Source organism: Pteronotus mesoamericanus, unplaced genomic scaffold (assembly GCF_021234165.1).
Source record: "Pteronotus mesoamericanus isolate MK-2021 breed Mesoamerican mustached bat unplaced genomic scaffold, CSHL_Meso_final contig_66, whole genome shotgun sequence".
Lineage (NCBI taxonomy): Eukaryota > Metazoa > Chordata > Mammalia > Chiroptera > Mormoopidae > Pteronotus > Pteronotus mesoamericanus.
The window spans coordinates 276,352-292,841 of NW_026555230.1; the positions used below are offsets into that span (position 1 = coordinate 276,352).

Below are 16,490 nucleotides of genomic sequence, written 5' to 3' on the forward strand. Positions count from 1 at the left end.
GGTGAAGAAGCAGAGACACGTGGAAGAGTGTTTATTCCTCAGGCCGCTAAGCAGGTACTCTGCACCGTGAGGCAGCAGGGCACTCAGCCCCCTCTGTGCCTCTACAGTTACGCCAGTTCTCCCTGGGGGTGCCAGCCACACAGTTCAGGTCTCCTTGTTGTGGTTTTGGGGGAACCTTGATGAGAAAAGGGTCAAGAAACTCAACAGCGGAACCTAGGCATATACCCCAGAAGAAGAAGTGGAAATGGCCAGGCCACAGGGGGACATCCAGCCTCTGTCCAGAATAATCCAAACCCAATGACTAGGGCCACCTTTTGTCACCCATCAGGTGGGCAAAGGTTAAATACAGTGATAGTGCTCGGGGCCGACAAGCGTGTGAGGGCATGGCACCAGTACCGTGGTTGGTAGAGCATGCACGGGTGAGCTTCGGTGGGTGGCCGTTTGCTGGCATGTATCAGCATCTCAGATGTGCATGCCTGTGACCCAGGTGTCCTCCTAACAAGTCTTCAGTCAACGAGTGTTTGTGGTAGTGCCCTTTAGAGTGGCAGAAAGTGCAAAGCAGCCTGTGACTCTTCGTCAGTAGGGGAAACTCAGTAAATCGTAGGGCAGCCAACAATGGGGTACCATGCAGGCAGCCAAAAATAGGATAGGAGAAAATGCAGGCACGTGAAGGAGTGTGCTTGAAGTGCTGCCAATGGCAGAATCATTCTCTGCCCTGTGAAGATGTGCGGGGAAAGAGCCTATGCCTCTGTAGTCGTTTGTCCGGCTGGTCACATCAAAGAGCCGCGGCCCGAGTGGCTTAAACAACAGACAGGTATTGTCTCACAGCTGCAGAGGCTGGAGGTCCGAGATCGAGGTGTCGGCCGAGTTTGCTTCTTCTGAGGACTGAGAGAGAATCTGCCCATCTCGGTCCCCAGGGTTCTGGTGGTCTGCAGGCAAGCTTTGGCATCCCTTGGCTTGTAGATCTCGGCCTTCATCTTCACAAGGTATTCATTCTCTGGCGTGTGTGTCTGTCTGTAAGTTCTCCCTTTAGGTGAGGACAGGACACCAGTCATTGGATGGGGCCTCATTTTAACTTGATTACCTCTGTAAAGCCCTTTTCTTAATGGATACGGTCACAGAAGCAAGAAGGGTGGGGTCCAGAGCACACAGGAAGACAGCCCAGCCAGAGACAGGGAGGGAAGGTAGACAAGCTGGGCACAGGGACTGGCAGGACAGTGGGCTGGGAAGGGAGTGAACACGAGGCAGCTTCGTTCCCCCAGGCGTTGTCTTTGAGAGTGGATGTGTTCTCATAAACACGAGAGGACATAAGAGCTGAGGTGAGGTTTATGTCCTTTAAAGACAGGAGGGGAGAGACAAACGAGAGTGGGTGTGCTCATGGATGGAGGGCAGAGGCAAGGCTCAGGCCCCATGATGATGATGATGATGATGGGCAGCCACCGGTTGTGGCTGTCCTGTTAGGTCGGTGCCAGGTACTCACAACCCCTTGGAGACTGAGGCTCCGCCAGGTACTCTGACCCAGCTGAGTCTCCGGCCCAGGGCCCTGCTCCTCGCACAGCACAGCTTTGTCCTCCAACGAGGAGGAAGGACCTCTGTCCTAGGTACGAGGAAAGGCGGCAAGGGCAGGGGCTCACGCAGTCAGGTTCCCCGTGACCGTGGGTCGTCCGTTCACCCTCGGTGCCACCTTCCTAACTGCAGAGTGGAGTGACAGTGGCGCCACCCCTACCCAGTTATTTGAGGATTCAATTCTAGGATCCGTGGATCACACTCATCCCAGGGCCAGGCATGGGGTCGGGGCGTGCGTACCAGGGGCAGTTGTTCCTGCTCCTGTTTTCCATTTCTCTGAGCTCGGGTGGGTGCCAGGGGTGTCTGCTGACAGTCGATACCCGTGGGGTAGCAAGGGGATAGAGGAGGGTGGTACCCAAAGGGGTCCGGAGGAGATACCTGAGAGGGTTATCTGAGATCACACGGTGTCCCCGGGGCCCAGCTGAGGCTGGATCCCGAGGATTTGCACTCAGCAGCCCTGGGGCACGGGCCAGGGTGCTTGGGGACCTGCAGTGTCTTGCGAGTGGCAGGGCCAGGGAGCTGAGAGTGTTGGGGTGGGTGGGGAGAAGAAGCAAAGCCCAGGGTGGCCATTGCTGGGAGAGGACTAGAGCCCACCCACCCACCCGGGGGTGAAGCCAAAGGTCCCTCCCTCCCTGCTCTGTGCTCCCCTGGCCTCAGTGACCTCCTCTGTAGAACTGACCACACCCTGTCCTGACTTCCTTTCTGTAGCTGTGCCCGCCCTCTTCCCTGAGCCCCCAAAAGACGCCATCTAATGGATGAGGCACTCCCAGCACCAGCCTCTTTCCTTGGGCCTGTCAACTGACTGCGTGGTGATAGGAAGAAGGAGCCAACGCCCTCTGCTCCCCTACCATCCCTGTCAGTGGGGTTCCTGAGTCCCCAGGGGACAGTGGGCGGAGGTCAGCCCACAGGCCATGAGCTTGGAGGGCTGGTGCATGACGCTTACCGACATTGGTGCTTCTGTGTTTTCCGCAGGCCACGTGAGGCCCACGGATCTCCGGGGAGATGAAGTTCTGCTGCCTGTCCTTCCGGCAGCCTTATGCAGGTTTTGTCTTAAATGGGGTCAAGACTCTGGAGACTCGTTGGCGTCCTTTGCTGAGCAGCCACCGGCACTGTACCATCGCCGTCCACATTGCTCACAGGGACTGGGAAGATGCCGCCTGGAGGGAACTGCTGCTGCAGAGGCTGGGGAGGAGCCCTGCTCAGATTCAGGCCTTGCTCCGGGAAGGGGAGAAGTATGGCCGTGGCGTGATAGCCGGCAAGTGGCGACACCCCGAGCACTGCTCAGACATCTCCAGGGGCACCCCCCAGGACCTTGCTCAGGAGTTTTGGGGCTTGTTTTCTTTAGAACCTGTTGCAGTGGGGCTGTGGTTTCTATAAGCAACACACTTTCAAAGGGGCAGCAGGGGGCCCCGGGGCGCCCGGGCTGGGCGTCCGTGGGACAAGTTTCCAGGACCTTGGGTGAACCCTTTTGTCCACCCTGGGCCTCAGTTCCCGTTGGTGGTCTGAGAGGCAGGGACCAGTCCAAGGCGGCATGTGGTGTTGCCTGTGTGTACACGTGTGTGTCTGTGTGCATACGTGTGCCCGCATGCGGGGCCGGCCGCGAGAGACTGCACAGCACACAGAGAGGGCCGGGTGACCTCCAGACTCAGGCGTCACACACCTGCCCCACCCTCACTGCCCATGGGCACCTGAGCAAGTTCCCTCACCCCTCAGTGGTTGAGGTCCCACATCAGCTCCTTTCACCTGGTGACGTGCTTGGGACCCGATGGCCTGTGGGCTCCCCGCGGCAGCCGGGGCCCTTCTGACCTGTACGTGCTGCCCTCAGCAGTCTGCCTGGAACCTGCCTGTTCCTGGGTGGAGTTGTTGAGGACAAGGCCCTGTCCTCTTCATTTCTCTCTCTGCTGCGGCCTCACCCACAATGCCCTGAACAGAGCTGGACTCATCGGAAGTGCTCAGTGAGAGGGACCCAGTTCACTCCGTGTCCGTGTGGTGATATCAGCTTAGTCTCTAGCGGCTGTAACTTTGAATAACCGTTTTCTCTCGCAGGCAGGCCTTGGTCGATGGAAGGAAAAACATCTCTGTGCTTCTCTCTTGGTGCGCAGGGCTCGTTGACATTGGGGAAACTTTGCAGTGCCCGGAAAACTTAGCTCCTGATGAGCTTGTGGAGCTGGAAAATCAAGCTGTACTGACCAACCTGAAGCAGAAGTACCTGACTGCACTTTCAAACCCCAGGTGGTTACTGGAGCCCATACCCAGGACAGGTGGGAAGGATATCTTCCAGGTGGACATCCCAGAGTACCTGATCCCCTCGGGGCAAGAGGACTCCTCACAGGAAGGTTACCGAGAAACCAGCTGACTCCTGACTATGGGGACGCCATCATGCCGCGGACGCAAAAATCAGGCTCAGTCTGAAGCGGCAGCACAGTGGAGAGGGCTGCCCGCCACCTGCTGCTCATGTAGACAGCCTTCTGTGCTCAGATGCAGCGGCTTTTCCTCGGGAGATGCCTCTCTGGGCTCACTGACACTCTCAAGGGCTTTGACCTTCAGGAAAAAAGGAAAGTGTCCCCTGAATATCTTGGTGATGTCACTCATTTAGGTCCCGCTCATTCCTGGGTTGTACAGACAAATATGTTTTAAGAGAACGGGTTAGTGTTCGGGGCTCCCTTACATGTTTTCTCCTCTCTCTTCGTTCTGGTCAAACTCAGAGAACGCTTTAGCAGCAGGCAGGGGATGTTGTGGGAGGGCTGGGAGTGGCCGCTGAATGGTTACCCGAGGGTGACCGGCCAGGGACGGCCTCGTGCACCATGAAGGGGACGTCAGACTTTGAAACACAGCACCTGCCTGTCCTGGCAAGTGATGCTTGCTCTGTTGTAAAAGTGTCCCTTGGCTCATGAAGCCGTGTGTTAGACATGTCACACAGCTACTTTGTGACCAAAGAAAGGATCTGAAATCCAGCTCTGATGGAAAAGTGATGAGTAGTGTTTTGTCTGTTTGTTTGTTTGTTTTGTGGGCAACCTTTTATTTATTTGGGCCCCTTCCAGCAGTTACTAGTGGTTGTTAGCTGTGAGGATGATGGGCTTTCTCCCAGGGGTTGACTGGAACGGCCCATCTTCTGAGCCAGACTGCCCTGGTCAGAGATGGCTGAGCAGATAAGGTGGCCCTAGTTTTATGTGGGTCTCCCTGGAAGGTCCCTGGAAATGGGGCTAGAGACGCACAGCTGCTGGTCAGAAACTTCCTGGCATCACAGGGGAACTCGTGAGGAAAGACCCTCCTGTTTTAAGGTACATGACTATTGTAAGGTGATTCCGCCTTCCCCCCAAGGTCAGGAGCCAGGCAGCTCTCTCTCCTGACCAGCAGGCGAGGCTCAGGGGACCCGATCTTCCTGAGCTTGCTTCAGAGCTCCCTAGCCAGACCCTTGGCTGAGTGTGTGAAAATGAATGAGGACAGTGGGGACAAAAGCCTGTCTCGGGCCAGGATTACTAGCCTCCTGGGGCTCGTCTGACGAGGTGTGTGTAGCATGGAAACAGAAGGGCACGGACTCACAATTCTCATTGTTAATTTAGTTCCATGGAGTTGTGCTTTTCTTCATTGAAGCCGAAAATGGATTTGTGGGTACAAAGTGGTGACTGTTTTCTGTCACTTGGGGGCTTAGGGGCCTGTACTGTCCTTGAATTGCTCACAGAGTGCACACGAGCAATCTGAGGAGCCCTTCTCCTCCCCATCCTCATCAAGGTCTGTGAGTGGGGCCATGACTGAAAGGGCAGCCATCAGGATGGAATAATAGGTGTTGTACAAAGACATCACCGAATCATACAGTGGGCGACCTGGGTGGCTGGCGGGCAGTTCCCCTGTGCCATCGGTTCTGGCAGGAGCCGTGGGCACAAACGTGACATTCCCGGGTGTGCCCTCTCCACTTGGGCCACCTGGCTTACTTGGGCCCTGGACCATGATGGCACTATCAAACTTGTGGACCGCAGACCTGAGAACTTGAATGACCGGATGCCACTGGGTCCCTGAGCACTTGGAGCCTTCTTCTGGGTCTTTGGGTCGGCTGCTTTGCTGCTTTCTTTATGGTTCATTCTTGGGGAGTGTCCTGTAGGGGCCACCTGCTTTTTCCTCTTTGGAGATGTTGCACTGGTCCCTGGCCAAGCTGCAGTAGTCATCCAGTTGCCTTTTCTCTTAATGTTCTCCATGAGCCAAGGCTTGTCTCTTTGGAAGTTGGCATTGTGGTAGATCTGAAACAAAATTAATCATTTTAGTCATTCCGAGAGACAATATATCTGTTTGACACTAACTGGCCTCTCAGAGTCTTAGTCTTTAGTCATGCCTGCAGGTTATCTCTAAGGGGGTGATAGTTTCATATGAAAATCTATACTTTCTTATCTTTTGATAAATACTGTCTCAGGTGAAAAAAGAGTTATCCTTTGAAATGAAACCCTTTCAGTATATCATTCTTCTTCATCTACTGGGAAGATATTCGAGTAACAGAGCATATGATAAATGGGAGGACTTTCCACTTTACCATTAATCTGTTGTTTTCTGGAGAGTGAACTGAATAGTCACTTGGGTGTATTTTGCTGAATCCAGAGAGGTTCATCAGACTGATGAAACTCTTCGGGCTTTCTGATTCGAACATTTTCTCTGTGCCCCTTCGGCAAAGAAGCCTCCCTCTGGAAATCTTCCTCGATGATCACAGTGTTTCCATTTTCATTCCAGTGCACAGACGTGAAGGCGTCATCCTCCACTATCCTCCAAAGCTTTTATGGGAAGGACAGCCCAAGAAGAATGTTGTTTCCTTCTATGTTGGCAGCAACTTGGTTTGAGTTCTGTGGTTGCAGATTGTCTTGGGGGCTTGGATCTTGGCTCCAGGCTTCGTCCCCATGTCCCTCCAAGGCTTCTCTTGGATCCACATTTAGATCCAGGGATTTATCAGCTTGGACCCTTATTGGTGGTACTCTATCCTCAGATGGGGCTGGCTTGGCTTCATCCAGCTCATTAATGTTTGGACTAGCCATGGATCTGCTCTAGAACAAAAAGCATTTGCCACCCAAGATTGTATCAATGAACACTAGGGTCAGAAATGCCTTTGATCACAGCAGAGATGCCCAATATGTACTGTTACCAAAATTTTGAAATCTCGGTTGTGGGGGCATTTGGCTGCTTAAGTCACAGACCTCTATTGGTCACGTGATGTCACAAAAGTTGCTCATACCTGGTCTAGAGAGTGAGCCCAGACCAAGTGTGGAGGACTGGATGGGTGTAGGGTTTCCAGCTTCTCTCTTTTCAGAAAGTACAGAAAAAAATAGGGTTCAGATGGCCAGAAAAGGTTCTTCTCTGCTGCTAGGCACATTGTTGTCCAAGTTAAGAAGTCATGATCCTAGCTCCACTCCCATACCTACAGGTGGGGGAGGCCTGTTGATGGCCTCTTTGATTGCTCAAAGTGAGACCCTTGTTACTCCTAGCTTGGCTTCCACCAGGACTGCTTGGGTCAGATGGGCCCTTGGGGGGCTGTGCCTCCCAGAAGACTGGTGGGCCCAGTCTCAGTTGGTAGTCCCCGCATTGACCACCCCACCACCAGCTTCCTGCTTTTTTCTCTTCCAGCTGCTCCTGCTGGTTGATTGGTCCTCAGATGGGCCTAAACTAAGTCCTGTTTTCTTACCCTGGGTCAAGTTTTCCTTAGAGAAGAGTTGTGCTCCCCGACAGGTGGGAGTGCTCCTCTTGTTCCTCAACTTCGGTGTTACCCCAAGCACCTCAGGCACTGTATTACCCATGATGTTGGTGTATGAATGGACAGTTGCACCCTGTGCTCTGTTGGGCTCTGCTTGAGCTCTGCTTGTTGCCAAATCTCACCCCTCTCTGGATCACACCAGCATTGGCTTTAGTTTCTATTTCTTTTAGTTTTTTAAAAAAATATATACTTATTGATTATGCTATTACAATTGTCCCAATTTTTCCCCTTTGTCTCCCTCTGCCCAGTACCCCCCTTTCCTCCAGCTTTCCACCCCTTAGTTCATGTCCATGGGTTGTGCATATAAGTTCTTAGGCTTCTCCATTTCCTATACTATTCTTAGCTCCCTGTCTATTTGGTACCTACCAATTATGCTTCTCAATCCTTGAACACTTCCCCCCACTCTCCCCCTTCCCCCTCCCAGCTGATGACCCTCCAAATGATCTCCATATCTAGGATTCTGTTCATGTTCTGGTTGTTTGTTTACTTTTTTTTAGATTCAGTTGTTGATACTTGTGAATTTGTTGCCATTTTAATGTTCATAGTTTTGATCTTTTTTAAAAATAAGTCTCTTTAGCATTTCATGTAATAATGGCTTAGTGATGATGAACTTCTTTAGCTTTATCTTGTCTGGGAAGCACTTTATCGGCCCTTCCATTCTAAATGATAGCTTTGCTAATTGAGTCATCTAGGTTGTAGGTCCCTGCTTTCCACTGCTTTGAATAATTCTTGCCAAACCCTTCCAGCCCTCACAAGTTTCTTTTGAGGAATCTTCTGGGAACTCCTTTGTAGGTAATTCTCTGCTTTTTCTCTTGCTGCTTTTAAGGTTCTCTCTTTATCTTTAACCTTTGGCATTTTAATTATGATGTGTCTTGGTGTGGTCCTCTTTAGGTCCAACTTGTTTGGAATTCTCTGTGCTTCCTGGACTTGTGTGTCTATTTCCTTCACCAAATGAGGGAAGTTTTCTTTCATTATTTTTTTCAAATAAGTTTTCAATTTCTAGTTCTTCTCCTTCTCCCTCTGGCATCCTTATGATTCAGATGTTGATATGTTTGGAGATGTTCCAGAGGGTCCTTATACTATCCTTGTTTTCTTGAATTCTTTTTTCTTCTTGCTGTTCTGGTTGAATGCTTATTTCTTCCTTATGTTCCAAATTGTTGATTTGAATCCCATCTTCCTCCCCTCAATTGGTGGTTCCCTGTAGATTTTCCTTTATTTCTCTTAGTGAAACCTTCATTCCTTCCTTTATTTTGTTGCTGTGCTCAATGAGTTCTTTGGGCATCCCAATCACCAATATTTTGAACTCTGCATCTGATAAGTTGGTTATCTCTGTTTTGTTTAGTTCTTTTTCTGGAGTTTTGTTCTGTTCTTTCATTTGTGCCAAATTTCTTTATCTCTTCTCAATTTTGCAGCCTCCCAGTGTTTGTTTCTATTGCTTAGGTAGAACTTCTTTGACTCCCTGTCTTAGTAGCATGGCCTATTGTAGAAAAGGCAAGTGTAAGTTGGGAGGGGGTGGAGCATTAGGTATTCTCCAGGGTAGGGCAACCCACTTCACTGCTTTGTGGCTCTGTGTAGGAGGAGGGCATGGAGAGGGGACAATGCTGCTGCCTGTTTTCTGGAGGTTTGCCTAGGAAGAAGCTGTCTCCTAGCACTCACCCTTTTACCGGTCTCCTCACTTTCTCCTTGTATACTACTTGTGCCCTTCCAGCTGTTTCCCTGGTGATAAATCCCAGAATGGGTGCATTTGTGCACGTTCTAAATACATGTGGGACCTTTAAACAGAGTTTCCTGAAAATCTGGTAGTTTCTTTCACTGTCCCAACCCCTACTGGTTTTTACAGGCAGAAGTTATGGGGATTTATCTTCCTGTCACAGGAACCCTGGGCTGTATGATGTGGCCTGGGGCTGGGATTGCTGGCTCCCAAGGCATCCCTCTTGATTTTTATCCACCACACGTGAATGTGGGACAGTCTGTTGAGCTGCTACCGCTGGTTCTCTGCACCACACCTTGTCTCCCCGCCTCTCTGCCTGTCTCTGTGACTCTGCCCCTCCTAACCATATGGATGAATGTGGCTTCTTTAAATCTTTGGTTGTCAGCTTTTCATGCAGCTCCCTTTTCTGATGGTTCTGGGTATTATTTGTTTTGAGATCTAGTTGTAATTCTTTCTATGTTTGCATGAGGAGGTGAAACTTGTCTACCTATGTCTCCATCTTGACTGGAAGTCTAGTTTCCATTTCTTTCCCATAGGACCTCTCTTCATTCCGTAATATTTGCTCTCTTTGGGACACCTGCATTTGCCTTCTCAAATCACCCTCTTCAGACCCTCAGGTTCAGCCTCCCTCGAGACCTCCTCTATACTTCATTTCCTCTCTTCAATGAGATGGTTGGGCTTTTGCTTTCCCAGACTCCTGGCTTCCCTCTTCCAAATTGGATCTTCTTCAGGGTCCTCACGTTGACTCCAGTCATATCCTAGATGCACCATCTGCTGACCTGAGAGGCTGTGCCCTTACACGGAGCCCCCAGAGTGTCATAACCAGAAGATGTGGAAGTTATAAATCACCGTTTCTGGTCATCCTGCCCTCTGGGCCTCCCAGGACTGACTGTTCCAGAGTCTAGAGTCCCTTTGTCTTCCCTCCTGGTTCTCACCTTGATTCCAGAAAGAGTCAGGGCCCTGCGCACTGTGGACTTGAGGTTGCTCCCCTCAGAACTTGTCCTGAGTTCCCGAGTTCCCTGAAGAGGTTGGGTGGGGGGTGTTACTCAGCCTGAGTCTTGCCTGGGATTCCCCAAAGCTGATAGTAATGCCCAGAGTTAGATTCTGTGTTACCTTCTGTTCTGAGGCTGGTGGATCCTTCATGCCTAACTCAGGAGTCTCCTCACAACTCTTGAAGTGATCACTGCAGTAATGAACCAGACAAATGCTAGATGGGGAGCTGCAGCACCCAGGACCTTAGGGAGGGTCAGAAAAGAAGTCCTGTTTCCCATGACGTCTCTTCACCAGCCTGGCTGACACTTTGGAAACCTTGTGTTCTAAAGGTTTCATTTTTACTGAAGATGCTGAGCAGCAGCAGAAATTTGAGGAAGTCCTGCTAGTTTGCAATTATCTACCTTTGCCTTGTTTATGCTGGTGTTTTCACTTTTTGGTCCTCCTTCATAGAAGTAATACATTTTACATCTCTACCTCGTGTATTTTTAGAATATATATAATAATATGTATGCATTTTTAGAATATATATAAAAATTTCATGAAAGAATACCTACCCGTACTATCTGTGGCTCATTGGTATTCTATTCCTGGTCCATTTTTCCCATTTGATTTAAATAATATTTTTTTTTGACAAACCAATGCATTCACACTAAGGCAGTTTCAGATAGCTATAGCACAGACTCCAGAATAATATACTTCAAATCAACAGCATCTTTGTGCATGTGTGGTCTGAGGGCCTCAGACTTGTGCAATGAAGCAGGAAAGAAGTTTAAATGTTTTCGCCTACCCACCCTATCATCTCCATCTATGCAGGCTAGGGCCCATCCCTATGCCCCTGCTTCCCCAGCCTCCATCCCAAACATAAGTCTTCAGTTTCCACAGGACAGCTCACCACAGTCGTCAGTCTCCCCCAGGGCTTCCTCATGAATTTTTAAAAAAGATTTTCTTGTTGATTTCCACCTCCCCCTGCTTCCTTTTATAGTTTTCTGAGTTTGATTTGGGGAGCAAAAGTCAGTAGTGTGATTTTGGTTGTCATCTTGGCTGTTATAGGTAAGGCACTAAATTCGTAATTCATTAAAGCAGAATCTACATGTTTACAATGTTCTGGTCCCCATCAATGAGTATGATATACTGATTCATTTATTTGGGACTTCTTTTACCTGAACTTGTTAGTAACCTTGCATGTTTATATATATTTATACAGATATATAAAACTATACAGGGTCCAGCAAAAGTGAGACTTGCTTGAGAATGGTTGGTAGGGTGGGTGAATGTCTCACACGAGATGAACAGCAATTTGAACATTTCACCTAAAATGTCATATGGTATGATTGAGTGTGATATTGTTATGTTACAGAATTACATGTTTATGATTTTGTAATAAAATATTTTATAATAAAAAGGGCATTATTTGTGCTGGACCCTGTATAGCTTCATATACAAAGCCTGTCCGGAAAAAGTCCAGCCATTGTTGATATAACGAGAATGGTTTGTGAGATCTCGATGTAACCTGGCAGCCAAGGAGAGTGGACTGGAATGCACATGCATGAACAATGACAATTTCACTGTACTAGTCAGTGAGTGCAGTAGACACCATTGAGTGAGCATGTGTACTGTGTGGCCATTGCATTCAAAATGACTGGGTAGAGCAATGAATCTGCATCAGATTTGATATTAACCTTGAACATTTCTCCAAAGAAACTATTCTGATGATTCAGAAGGCTGCATCTATGGGCAACTACTGCTGATTGGCAGCTTCATCACAGCAATGTGCCTCCTCACACATCACATCTCCTGCAGAGATTTTTTGGTGAAACATCAAATCACCCAGGTGACTCAGTCCCCCTACAACCCAGATTTGGTGCCTTGTGACTTCTGGCTTTTCCCAAAACTAAAATCACCTTTGAAAGGGAAGAGATTTCAGACGGCCATTGAGATTCAGGAAAACATGACAGGACAGGTGACAGCGACTAGGAGAATGGTGTGAGGTCCCAAGGTGCCTACTTTGAAGGGGACTGAGGTGTCATTGTCTTATGTACAATTTTTTTTGTATCTTGCATTTTCTTCAATAAATGCCTTTATTTTTCATAGTACATGGCCAGATACTTTCTGGACAGGCCTCACATGATATGATATGATATACATATGTATGATATATTGGATATGTCAGATATAATATATAGCTTATATATGTCATATATTTTATGATATACATTATTATATGTAAAATAGTTATATAGTTATATATATAGTCACACAGATCTTGTACATTTTTGGTTGACTTCTTCATACATTATCTGGTCACATTCACTTGAATATCCCATGTGCCTACTATACCTTTGAGTTTTCAAAATAGATAATGAGATTGTCACCAAACACTATCTCTTTATTTTCAATATTTATACATCTTACGTATGTGGTATCCACAGCTCTGGCTTTGTGTTCTGGTACAGTTATGACTGGTAGGTATGAGAATATACATCAATGTGTAGTTTCTGATTTTAATGGAGCTGCTTCTAACATTTCACATTTAAGTATGTTTATTGTCTTAGGAAATGAAAGTTAAATCTAATCTTAGTTTGTACTATTAACTCATCTTCGATTTCTTTAAAAGACTTTTTCTTTTTTACCCACTGACATGATCAAATGTTTTTTACTTTCTCTAATTTGTTAATGTAGGGAATTATGATTGAAAGGAGTTTCTAATGTTAAATCATATTTTTACTCTTCAGACACAGACTGTTCATTAAATTTATTGCTTTATTGAATATGCTAATAATCATCAGAAAAATTTCAAGTGGCATCCTACAATATACCTGACCAGTACTCCTCAAAACTGTCAAAGTCATCAGAAATAATGAATGCCTGTGAAACTGTCACAGCCAAGAGTATCCTAAGGAGGCCTGAAGACTAAATGTAATGTGAGAGCCATCATGGGATCTTAAAACAGAAAAAGGACATTAGACAAAAACTAAGGAAATCTGAATAAAGTGTGAATTTTTGTTAATAACATTGTAACACTATTACTTCATTAATTGTGATAAATGTGCCATAATATACCATGCTGATAATAGAGGAAAATGAACGTGGAGCATATGGAAACTCATTGTACTATCTTTGCAAAAATTTTTGTAAATCTAAAACCATCCTAAAGTTAAAAGTTTTAAAAAAAATTTTAAAAGGGAAAATTTAACAAACTAGATAAAAGTGTATGAGAAAACCTACAGCAAACAGTGTACTTGTATCAGAAAAAGTTTAAAGCTTTTAAGTTGAAACTGGGAACTAGAAAAAGATACCTGACATCACCAATTCTTTTCAGTATTATGATAGAAGTACTACTCAGTGCAGTAATGGAAGCAGAAAAATATAAGAAACAAAACTGCCACAGTAGATGATTAGATTGTGTGTGAAGAAAATTCAAAAGACCTAAAGTTAAACTATTGAGTTAATGACACTGTATGTAAAGGTTGCTGGTTTTAACATTAATATATAAAATGTAAACTTTGTTTTAATAGCAACAAACAGTCTGAAAATGAAAGTAAACAAAATGTAATCTGTAATATATCATGCCAAAATATCAAGTAAGAATAATTCTAGCCAAAGAACATTTAAGAACTTTATGAAAAACATAAAAATGCTATTTAGATAAATTAATGAAATTCTATATAAATATAAAATATAATACAATCATGGATATGAAGATTAAATATTGTAAATGTTAGTTCTCCCTAAAATTAATCTATAGACTGACTGCAATCCCAATAAAAAGCCCAAAAGGTTTTGTGGAAGAATGTGTGTATTTATGTGTATTTATGTATAAAACATGACACAGTGTTTCTAAAATTTACATTGATATAAATTAGGCCAAGGCACTCTTGAGATATTAGAAGATAACACAAGTTGTGCTACTGGAAAGAACTGTTAAAATGCTATAGTAATTAAGTTTGTGGTATGGATGCAAGGGTTAACAAATAGACCGATGGAACTGAATAGAGCCCTGAAATAGACATGTTTATATGTGGACTCTTGATTTATGAAAAAGGTGCAATTTCAGAGCAGTGGGGAGAGGACGGTCTTTTACAAATGACAGTTAAACAACTGGAAATCCATATAGAAAACAAAATGCATCAGAATCCCTCCTGTCACTATACAAAAATCAACTACAGAGGGGTTAAAAACCTGCTTTTTAAATTATTATAAAATTTTTCAACCATACATATAAGTATACAGAATAGTAAAATGAACCTTCATATATTCTATCATCTAGAGCAGAGATTTTAAACCTTTTTCATCTCATGGCACATGTAAACTACTTACTAAAATTCTGCAGTTGTAAATCTCTTATCTGGGTCAAGTAGAGCATGAATAATGCTAGAGGGGAAAGGACTGAAATAGTCTGGGGGCATTGGTAAGATCAATAACAAAAAGGATTTGGATGATATGAATTGGGGATAGGAAATGGTAGTTCCTTCTTCTGCTTTGTCTCCGACTTTGACGACCTTGCTACCTTCATGGACCTTTGTTTTCAAAGAGCAGGACCTGGTACTTAGCCATGGATTGGGAGAAAGCTACCTGGGCAAGGGGCCTGTTCATTTCATCTCCCACTACACCTATCTTTTTGATGATCTCTGGAGCTCTGGACAGTATGTCTTGACATACCTGTAGATGTATGACTTGAAAGCATGATTCCAGACACTCATGACAAGGGGATGTTTTGCTCTGGAGGTGTCCTGAAGATCCTGCTGTCTTGCAGAAAACCCTTTATGTAGACCCCCACCACTGGGGCTTGGGTTAATTAATAAAGCAACAGAGGGATCTCTTTCCTTCCTGAGGCCAGAGGTACCTTAAATTGTGAGAGGATAAGAATCACAGAATGATTCCACAGTGGTCAAGGAGCTTCCTAAGATGGCACTGGAAAGCCTCCTCTTCTAGTACATGAACTACCACCTATCTGGGCAGGGTGTGTCACGGAAGTGTCTTAATGAAATCCCTGCACCATCAAAATGGGATTTGAATCTCCTGATTTAGAAAGGCTGCAGTCTCATTCTCTGAATGAAATGTGGGTTAGCTATAAATAGGGCCACAAGTTTGTTGGCTGAGGGAGCCCTGAAGGAGGAAAGAGCCCACGCCATCTCATCAACCCATTAGGAGTTGCTAGCTTCAAAATGGGTCTGCCCCTGCCTCTGCCCCACACACTTCTTTTCAGCTGCTCCCACTATTGACAGGAGTCTCAGAAGAATTCAGAAACCCTGAGATTCCAAAAGAAGTTCACTTGTAGTTTTGCAGAGATTTCACCAAAGGCTTAGAGCAACTTCAGGTCCACTTTGTCCAGTACCAGCTCAGCTATGGCAGGATTAGTTTTCTTCCTCAGTTTTGGTTTTAGTGTTTCAAATTCAGTTAACTTCTCCTTGTAGCTCGAACTGGGTATAAATACTCAGTGGTAAAGGTGGAAAGTTCAAATAAGAAAGGTCTCCCAAACCTGGACACAGCTAGGGACCAGGTTTCAGCTCTTGGCCCCATGATTTCTGGGATTTTGGTAATGCAGGCATTTCAAATAGTAAAGGGCTGTCTTTCCTTTTCCTTGGAGGGAGGGCTGAGGGGAATGATTGCCTGCCTTAAGCTTCTACTAGGCACTGAACCACACTCATACTCATACACCATGAAGATGTGACCTTCAGCTAGTGTAACTGCTCCAGATGGGAGTAGTGGTTATTGGCTCATAGTGGATAGAAGGACAAACTGGAAGATACACTTTCCTTCAGAGACCAGAAAGCCTACTTCAAGAATGACAGACACTCTCACTGATGAAGGGTAACAGTTTGGTATTTTTAATTTACGTTGCTGAGTCATGTGTCAAAGTTAAAGGTGAGAAGTCTACAACAACAGGAGCCCATGAGTACCTCTGAGTGGGAAGAGGAGCAGGTAACTTCTCTGCAAAGATCACCTCTCTTTATAGTTGGGTTGAGCTATAAGTTCTAGCTAATGAGTTTTGAATGTGAGTGATGTGTGTCCTTTCCAACCACTGCAATGTTTAATCACTGGTGTGAGACCCTCTTCCCACTCTTCCTTCACCCTATTACAAAGATTGGAGAAGCACATGTTGATTGAAACCTGTGTCAGCATGTCCCTGAGTGGTTACAATAAGCAGAAACTTCTTTGATGACCTGCATTGGACACAGAGTGTGAGAAGGAAATAAAGATGTTTTTGGGTTAAGTCACTGGGATTTCAGGATTGTTTCCACAGCAACACCCACTTAACCTCTCCTGACCACATCTTATTGTAAGTCTTAGCCTTGCTATTGGAAGAGTTCATATTCACATTCTGGCACTCGTTCCCTGTGTAGTCTCTGAGATGCTTCCAGATCACCAGACAGAAACTCCTTTTAGTATCATGATGAATAGGTCCTTATCCCCTTTTGCTTTTAAATATATCAGTATAAAAATATAACTAAGATTATTAAAAAATAAAACAGACTTGCCTCAGTCCTGTAT

General features: G+C 45.9%; 1 long non-coding RNA gene across 1 annotated transcript; it reads left to right on the plus strand.

The window, feature by feature from the left end:
- LOC129077424 (uncharacterized) lies at positions 1 to 2,809 on the plus strand. The gene is made up of 3 exons (XR_008529857.1): positions 1 to 54; positions 829 to 986; positions 2,539 to 2,809. It is a non-coding gene; the product is annotated as an uncharacterized LOC129077424 (long non-coding RNA).
- The last annotated feature ends 13,681 nt before the right edge of the window (positions 2,810 to 16,490 follow it).